We start from the raw sequence: 7,753 nt of genomic DNA on the forward strand, positions 1-7,753 counted from the left end.
AAAAGTATGATGATTCAATTCATGCATTCCCCCACTCTATAGCCTCTAATCTGTGTTTTTTGGGCCAAAAACTGGGTCAAAAATACCCAGAAATTGCCCAGCGATTTCTAGTACGTACAGGTCGCTGCAAAGTTACGCGGAAGCGTCGTCCACGCGTTTGTGCGGATTGCGTTTTTGCCAGATCACGCGTCCGCGTGACCCACGCGTTCGCGTCACCTGCCTTTAAGGCAGCTATGGCAAATTATATATCGTTGCGAAGCCCCAGACATAGCTTTCCAACGCAACTGGAACCGCATCATTTGGACCTCTGTAGCTCAAGTTATGGTCAATTTAGTACCAAGAGGTCAGGCTGGACAGCTTTAGCAGTTCCTCCAGTTTCTCGTATTCTTTCCACTTTTGCATGCTTCCTTTCCATCCTCTAAGCCATTCCTGCCCTGTAATCCATGTAATCACTTAACGCACATATCAAGGCATCGAATGATAATAAGAGAGGATTAATATTAGCAAATATAAGGCCAAAGAAGCATGTTTTCAATCATAGCACAAAATCAGGAAGGAGAATGTAAAACCATGCAAATAGTATGAATAAGTGTGCAAAGACTTGATAAAAACCACTCAATTGAGCACAAGATAAACCATGAAATAGTGGTTTATCAGTTGCAAACAAACTTTTCTCTTTTATCCAATTCACAATTCCTTGATTCTTGTTTGGATACTTTTATGCTTCTTTATTACTTGTTTGCTTATCTTAACCTACAAGTCTCTTTTAAAGTAGTTCAAGCACACTAGAATGAGTGAAGTGCATTATTCTTTGGTGTAATTGTGACCTAGCTTTCCATGTTAATGTGTGAGTTCTAAATCATGCACAACTTAGAATTCACACACTTGTTTTCTTCATGTCACAAACTTATTCACTCACTCATTTTAGTGAATATCACCTCATTCCAACAATCTATGCTTCCTTGTTTTTGCATTCACTCATCTTACTATCCTATCTTCTATCTTTCATGAGTGATCCATCATAAGCAATAAGGGAAGCAGGAAAAAGTACACGCAGCAGCCGGTTGATCCACCAGCTGAAGGTGGTAACTCGTGAAGTCGCCGTACCCTCTTTGGTCACATTTGAATGCACAGAGGACCGTGCAACCCTTTAAGTGTGGGGAGGTCATCATTGATCGGCAATCTTGGGTGACAAATTCTAATTCCAAACACTTGCACAATTTATTTTTCTTAGTTTTTATATATTTTAGAGCTTTAATTGCATTTTTCCAAGTTTATTGCATCTTTGTTCACATACATAATAAGCGTAGTTAAAATAATTAAATTTTCCAAGAAAAACATTCTTGATAGGGCATTGATATCCTAATTGATTTGAGTGATAAATTTTCATTGAAGCTTGCTTGAAAATATATTGTGGAACATGTTTTTGAGATAAGAACACATAAGCATGTGAGTTTTGAGCCTAATTGTGTGGTTACTTCATATAACCACTATTTTCATTCTTGTGTGTGTTATTCTCTTTTTATGATTGCAATCTTTGATTTGTTTGATTCTTTATGTCCATTGTTTGATGTACATATGCATTTACATAATTGAGGCCATCTTTTCATTAAGCTCACTTGTCCCAAATAGCCTACCCTTTTATCTTCCTTTGTTAACCAACTTTGAGCATATGTTAATCCTCTTTTGTTCTTAATTTTAACACATCACTATCCTTAAGTGAAAAATAATAAATGTTCTTTATTTGGATCATTGATTAGCTTAGGCTAGTAAGAGTGTGTATGAATTAAGTGTGGGGAAGCTTGGGAACATTGGTTGATATAAAGGTGTATTGTTGTATTTCTTTGATTAAAGATCTTGGGAATTGAGTACATACTCATGCATTAAATGCTTAAACCATATGCAGTGATGCTCTTGTATATATTTTAGTTTGAAAAAAAAGAGAAATAAGAAAAAGAATAGAAAAAGAAAAAGAGAAAAAGAAAGCAATAAAAAGGGGACAAAATACCCTAAAGTTTGAGAAAAAAATGCATATGGAATGCGAATTGAAAAGAATGCATGAGTGTGTGAAAAAGTGAATTATGGGTAGCTAGGTATTGTATTAGAATTGTATAGGTTGTTATATATGTTAGTGAGAGCTTAGGCTAATCAAAGATTCAAATATCAAGCTCACTTAACCATATATAACCTTACGTTGACCCTAACCCCATTACAACCTATGGAAAAGTCCTCATGATACTTGTATGCATACATTGAATAATTGTTTATTGTTATATGAAAAATAAGTCTTAGAAACCTTTATTAGAAGAGAATTGAGTGAATCAACCCTAAACACTTGAGCTATTAAAGTGTATACACATCCGGTGAGGGGTTCGATTGCTCAAATTCTATGTTTCCGCCTTTGATTATCTCCTTTCTTGCAAGTTTTTAAATTTTTTTCAATAACTCTAATCAATTATGGATTTGAATTGGTTAAGATTGCTTTAGCCCATATGTTCATATATGCTTTCTTGGGAATTGATTCATTTTAACTAAGTGGTTGCATTCATTTAGATAAATTGCATATAGGTAGTTTCCTTGCATTGAATAAATGTAATACCCCTTGTTTTTTTCTTGAGTTCTGCATGAGGACAAGCTATTGTTTAAGTGTGGGGACGTGATAAAATCCACATTTCATGGTATTTATTTGCTCTAATTGGGTGGATTTGATCAACTTTTCTTACACTTATTCAATGAAATAGCTTGGTTTTGTAATTTCTCCATAAATTGTGCTCCAAAGTGAAAACATGCTTTTTAGGCCATTAATTGCTAAATTTTATTCACTTTAATTCAATTTGAAGCCTTGATATGTTTGTTGAGTGATTTCAGGTTTGCAAGGCAAAGATTGGATTGAAGGAATGAAGAAAAAGCATGTAAAAGTGGAGAATTTATGAAGAAATGGAGTTTGGCGCTTTTCAGCAAGTGTGCTCACGCACAAGTATGCGTGCGTACGCACGAGTAGAAAAATAGAAAGTGTGCATACGCACACAGTGACCTCATTAATGAAATTTGCTGGCAGCGAATTTTGGGGCTCCAAAACCCAATCCAACTCATTTCTAAAGCTATTTCAACCCTAATCCAAGAGGAGGCAAAGGGGGGCAATTAGGTTTAGAATTTTCCATGTTTTTCTCTTAGTTTTCTAAAGAAAGAAGCTCCCCCTTCTCTCTAGAATTAGGTTAGGTTTAGTTAATTTCCTCTTAGTTTGATGCTTTAATTCTTGTCTTGATTTAGTTTCTTTACTATTTCTTCTTCTAGCTTCTTATTTCTTTTAGTTTTACTTGTTATTTCTTTTATTTGGTTATTTCATTGTAATGAACCCTTGTTAATTTGAATTTCTATTAATGCAATTTAATGTTTCTTTGTTTATTATTATTTAATTGAGTTGTTATTATTGTTTTCTTGCACTTGGTAGCTTTAGATTTTATTTGGATTGCAATTTAATATGTTTTTATTTTCATGCACACCAAGTGTTCGATAAAAATGCTTGGCTTAGTTTTTCCTCACTCTTAGCTTGGAATTGAGGACTTTGGTGACCTTGAGTCATTGATGTCCATTCTTGATTGATATATTAGAGTAGTTAGTTGATTTGGTTTCCATTAACTCTAAGTCTTCCATTAATAGAGTTGACTAGGACTTGTGGATTAAAATCAATTATACTTATTTGAATTATCCTCGATGTTAGGGTTGACTAAGTAGGATTAACTCTTCATAATCATCATGTGTTTGTGGTCAATGGCTAGGATAGGTAACCTTGACTTTCACTCCTTGCCAAGAGGTTTCTTAGCAGTTGAATTTCCCTTTCCTTTTGATTAATTGCTTGAGTCTAATTGCTTTTGATATTTAGTTATTGCATGCTCATTTACTTTTTTGCTATTTACACTTCTTGTCCCTTGCCATCAACCCCATTCCCTCATAGCCAATAATTGAGCACTTCCATTGCAACTCCTAGGGAAGACGACCCGAGACTTAAAACTCCCAGTTTATATTTGTTTTGGATTGTGACTATTCTTTGATTTAAACTTTGATTGAGAGTTCATTGTTTGTTCGGACTATGCTATTAACGAAGTGATTCTTGTTTTGATTAATTCTAAACCGGCAATAATTGTCACATCAGGGTACTTTGAGTGTTGAAGCATAGGGAGGCTAAATTATTTACTACCTCGGTCAAGGTAGCCACGAATTCTAGTGTTTTCCTTTGAGTTTCACGTTGCTCATGAAGTAGTGAAGTGAGAGAATCATCTATTGGAGCTTGGGGTGGATAGGAGAGTTCATTGGTTAGGAGAAAGGGTTCATGATAGGAAGGTAGTTCATATTGATAAGGATATGGAGATGGTGTATATTGAGGTGGTATATGTGAGCATGGTGGTTCTTGGGAGTAATTATGTTGAAATGTGGGTGGTTCTATAGGTTGTCTTTCATAGTGGTCACAAGGATGGGGTAAGGGTGATTGGTTGCATGAGGGTTATGGATCATAGGATAGTGTTGATGCACCACTATTTCGTGGTGCATTTTATGCTTAATTGCGTGGCTTTTATCCACTATTCTCACATTTATTCAATGAAATGGCATAGTTTCATGATTTTCTCCTAATTTGTACTTAAGAGTGAAAACATGCTTTTTAGGCCCTTAATTGGTTAATTTTAATTCACCTTTGATTCTACTAGATGCCTTGATGTGTTTGTTAGTGAATTCGGGTTGAAAAGGCTAGGAATGGATCAAAGGAGTGAAGAGAAAAGCATGCAAAGTGCAGAATTCATGAAGAATCAAGGATTTGGAGTCCATTCATCGACGCGCACGTGAGGAGGGATGCGCACGCATGAATATAAAGTCGCATGGCGACGCGTACGCGTGACATAACACGTACGCGTGGGAAGTAAAAATGCCAATCGACGCGTACGCATGACCCATGCATATGCGTCGCAGCTCGCAACTCCCAATGATTGAACACTTAAGGAACTCCCATGGCCACATGTGGAGAATCAAATGAAGAGCATAGCATGAAGGAGAGATTGGGAACTCCAGTGGAAAATGAGGAATGTTGCTTTGTGTTAAAACAATTGGTGGAACCTATGATTGTTAAAGAATAGGAAGAAGTAGTTGAAGACTTAGGAGATGCAGAACCTCCATGGGAATCTAAAGTTATAGAACACCCCTCCAAGAAGGTTGAATGTGATATTGAGGAGGAGAGTGCACAACCTCCATGGCATATTCCGTATGAATAATTGGACGGGATAGAGCAAGAATTGAGTTCCCTTGGTGATGAAGATCATGCATCAAACCTTCTTGGTGGTAAATCCTTTGAACTTGAAGAGCCTTCTCCCGGTGATATAGAAAGCACTGTGGAGGTAGATTTCTCTCATCCACCCATTTATGATTTGAGTAAGGGAAAAAGGTTAGATAAAACTGATGAGTAAAGGATTGAAATTGAGAAATCTTGTGAGGAGAATGAGGTCCTTAGAAATAGAAGGACGGGAGTTGAATACGCTTTGTCAAGATCCTTGGAAGTTTCTTTGCCTAGGTTGTCATCTACTCCTATATTTGAGTGGGTGAAATTCATCTCTATTAGCTTTATTGTCCCACTCAAATATGGCTTTCATGAAATAGATAGTCAACTTAGTGAACTTTGTGGGATGAAGCACAAAAGAAGGATGTTTCGTGGTTGGCGTTGTAAATCAAGGATCATTTTGGTTGACACATCAAAGATGAGATACAAAGGTTGGACTAGTGCTCAATTAGGTGGGTCTAGAAGGAGAATTTGGCACTTCATTGAGAATTCATCGTGTTTGCCACCCGGATGGAATAATGATGATCAATTTAAAGATGGGTGTCAAAACAAAGTGTGGGATCCCGGATCGCACAAGGAGAATCAATTTTGGGAGCTCATGGTTTGTGAAGAACTCCATCAAGACTTGGTAATATTAATTTTGAAGAATGGAGCTTATTAGAGATTCAAGCATTGGTGGATGCTTAAGGATGGATTCAAGCACAAGCCACCTTGATAAGGAGCTCCCCATAAGTCCAACTTAAGGACAATAAATAAAAGTGCTAGGTGGGAGATACCCCACCATGGTAAAATCTTTTCATTTTTAGCTTTTGTATATATTGGTAAAATTAGTTTAATTTCATGTTTTGATTGGTTTGTTGAGTTTATTTGGTAGTCTAATATGTTAAATAAGGTTTTATGGTGTTTTGGTAGCTTTTTGGAGATTTGGAATGCTTGGTTTAGTGCAAGAACTTGGAAAAATTTTGAAAAACAGAGCACCGACCCACGCGTACGCGTCACCCACGCGTACGCGTGACCCCAAGCTTTTCGACCATCCACCCGTACACGTCATCCACGCATACGCGTGGATCCAAAATTTCCACCTCCATACAAAATCCAGAGAGTTGTGCCAACTTCATGCCAACTTTGTGCGCGAGGCACAACTCTGCCCACGCATACGTGTCACCTCACGCGTACGCGTCGCCACTCTAAATAAACCATCACACGTATGCGTGACCCACGCGTACGCATCGCTCCCATTTCACCTCACTGTGCGTACGCGTCAATCCGCGCGTACGCGTGGATAGCCCTGTTTCATCACCTTCTTTTCTTCTCCTCTTTCCCATTCTTTCCTTCTCTTCTCTTCCCTTCTTCTCTTTTCTTTTCCTTCTTCCACCATCATCCAACACTACCATACACCATCAACCTTTAGTTAGTTTAGTTAGTTAGCTATTTAGTTAGTTTTATTTTTGTTTAATTTTTGTTTTCATGATAAGTGTTGGATTATTAATTTTGTTTGCTATATATTGCTGCTTATTACTAACGGAATGCTATTTTAGCATAATTGTTTTTCGTTATTCATTGTTGGATTTTATTGTTGAGGTTATATTTTTCCACTTAGTTTTGAGCTTCTAATGCTTCATGTCTGTGAACACCAAGTACATGTGACATTGCCTTTAAGCATGTTAAATCTTCTTGAATTGCATGATTTGGCCACCATGTGATTTGAACCTTCTTGATTGATTAGGCAATTTTCTTGATGGATGTTGTGCATTTATCTTAATGCATTGTGTTTCTTGATCATAAGCATCCATATGATTTTGGCTTGAATGCTTTCATTCTTCTTTATTGCTTGTTCGGTTGTCTTACCCTACAAGTTAAGAGCATCTCAAGCACATTAAGATGAGTGAAGTGCATGTTCCTGTCGTGTAACTGTGACATAGCTTTTTATGTTAGTGTGTGTGTTCTAAGCCGTGCGCAACTTAGAATGCACACTTACTTTTAGTCATGTCACACATTGGGTCACTCACTTCATTCTAGTGATTATTACCTCATTCCAACAATGTATGCTTCCTTGCTTTTGCATTTACTTGTTTTCTTATCTGGTTTTTATTTTTCATGGAGGATGCACCATGAGCAAAAATGGAAGCGGGAGAAAGAACACGCAGCAACCAGTTGATCCACCTGCTAAAGGTGGCAACTCGGTAAGTCGTCGTACCCCCTTGCTCATCTTTGAATGCACCGAGGACGGTGCAAACTTTTAAGTGTGGGGAGGTCGTCCAATCGAATCGGCGTTCTTGGGAGACAAATTTCTAACCCCAACCCTTTTGCATTTCATTTTTTTTAGGTCTTCTAGGATGTTAGTTGCATTTTCTTATATTTTTGCATATATATGTATATATATATACATAATAAACTTAGTCAAAATAATGAAATTTTTCAAGAAATTTA

This window comes from Arachis hypogaea, chromosome 13 (assembly GCF_003086295.3).
Source record: "Arachis hypogaea cultivar Tifrunner chromosome 13, arahy.Tifrunner.gnm2.J5K5, whole genome shotgun sequence".
In the NCBI taxonomy this organism is placed as follows: domain Eukaryota; kingdom Viridiplantae; phylum Streptophyta; class Magnoliopsida; order Fabales; family Fabaceae; genus Arachis; species Arachis hypogaea.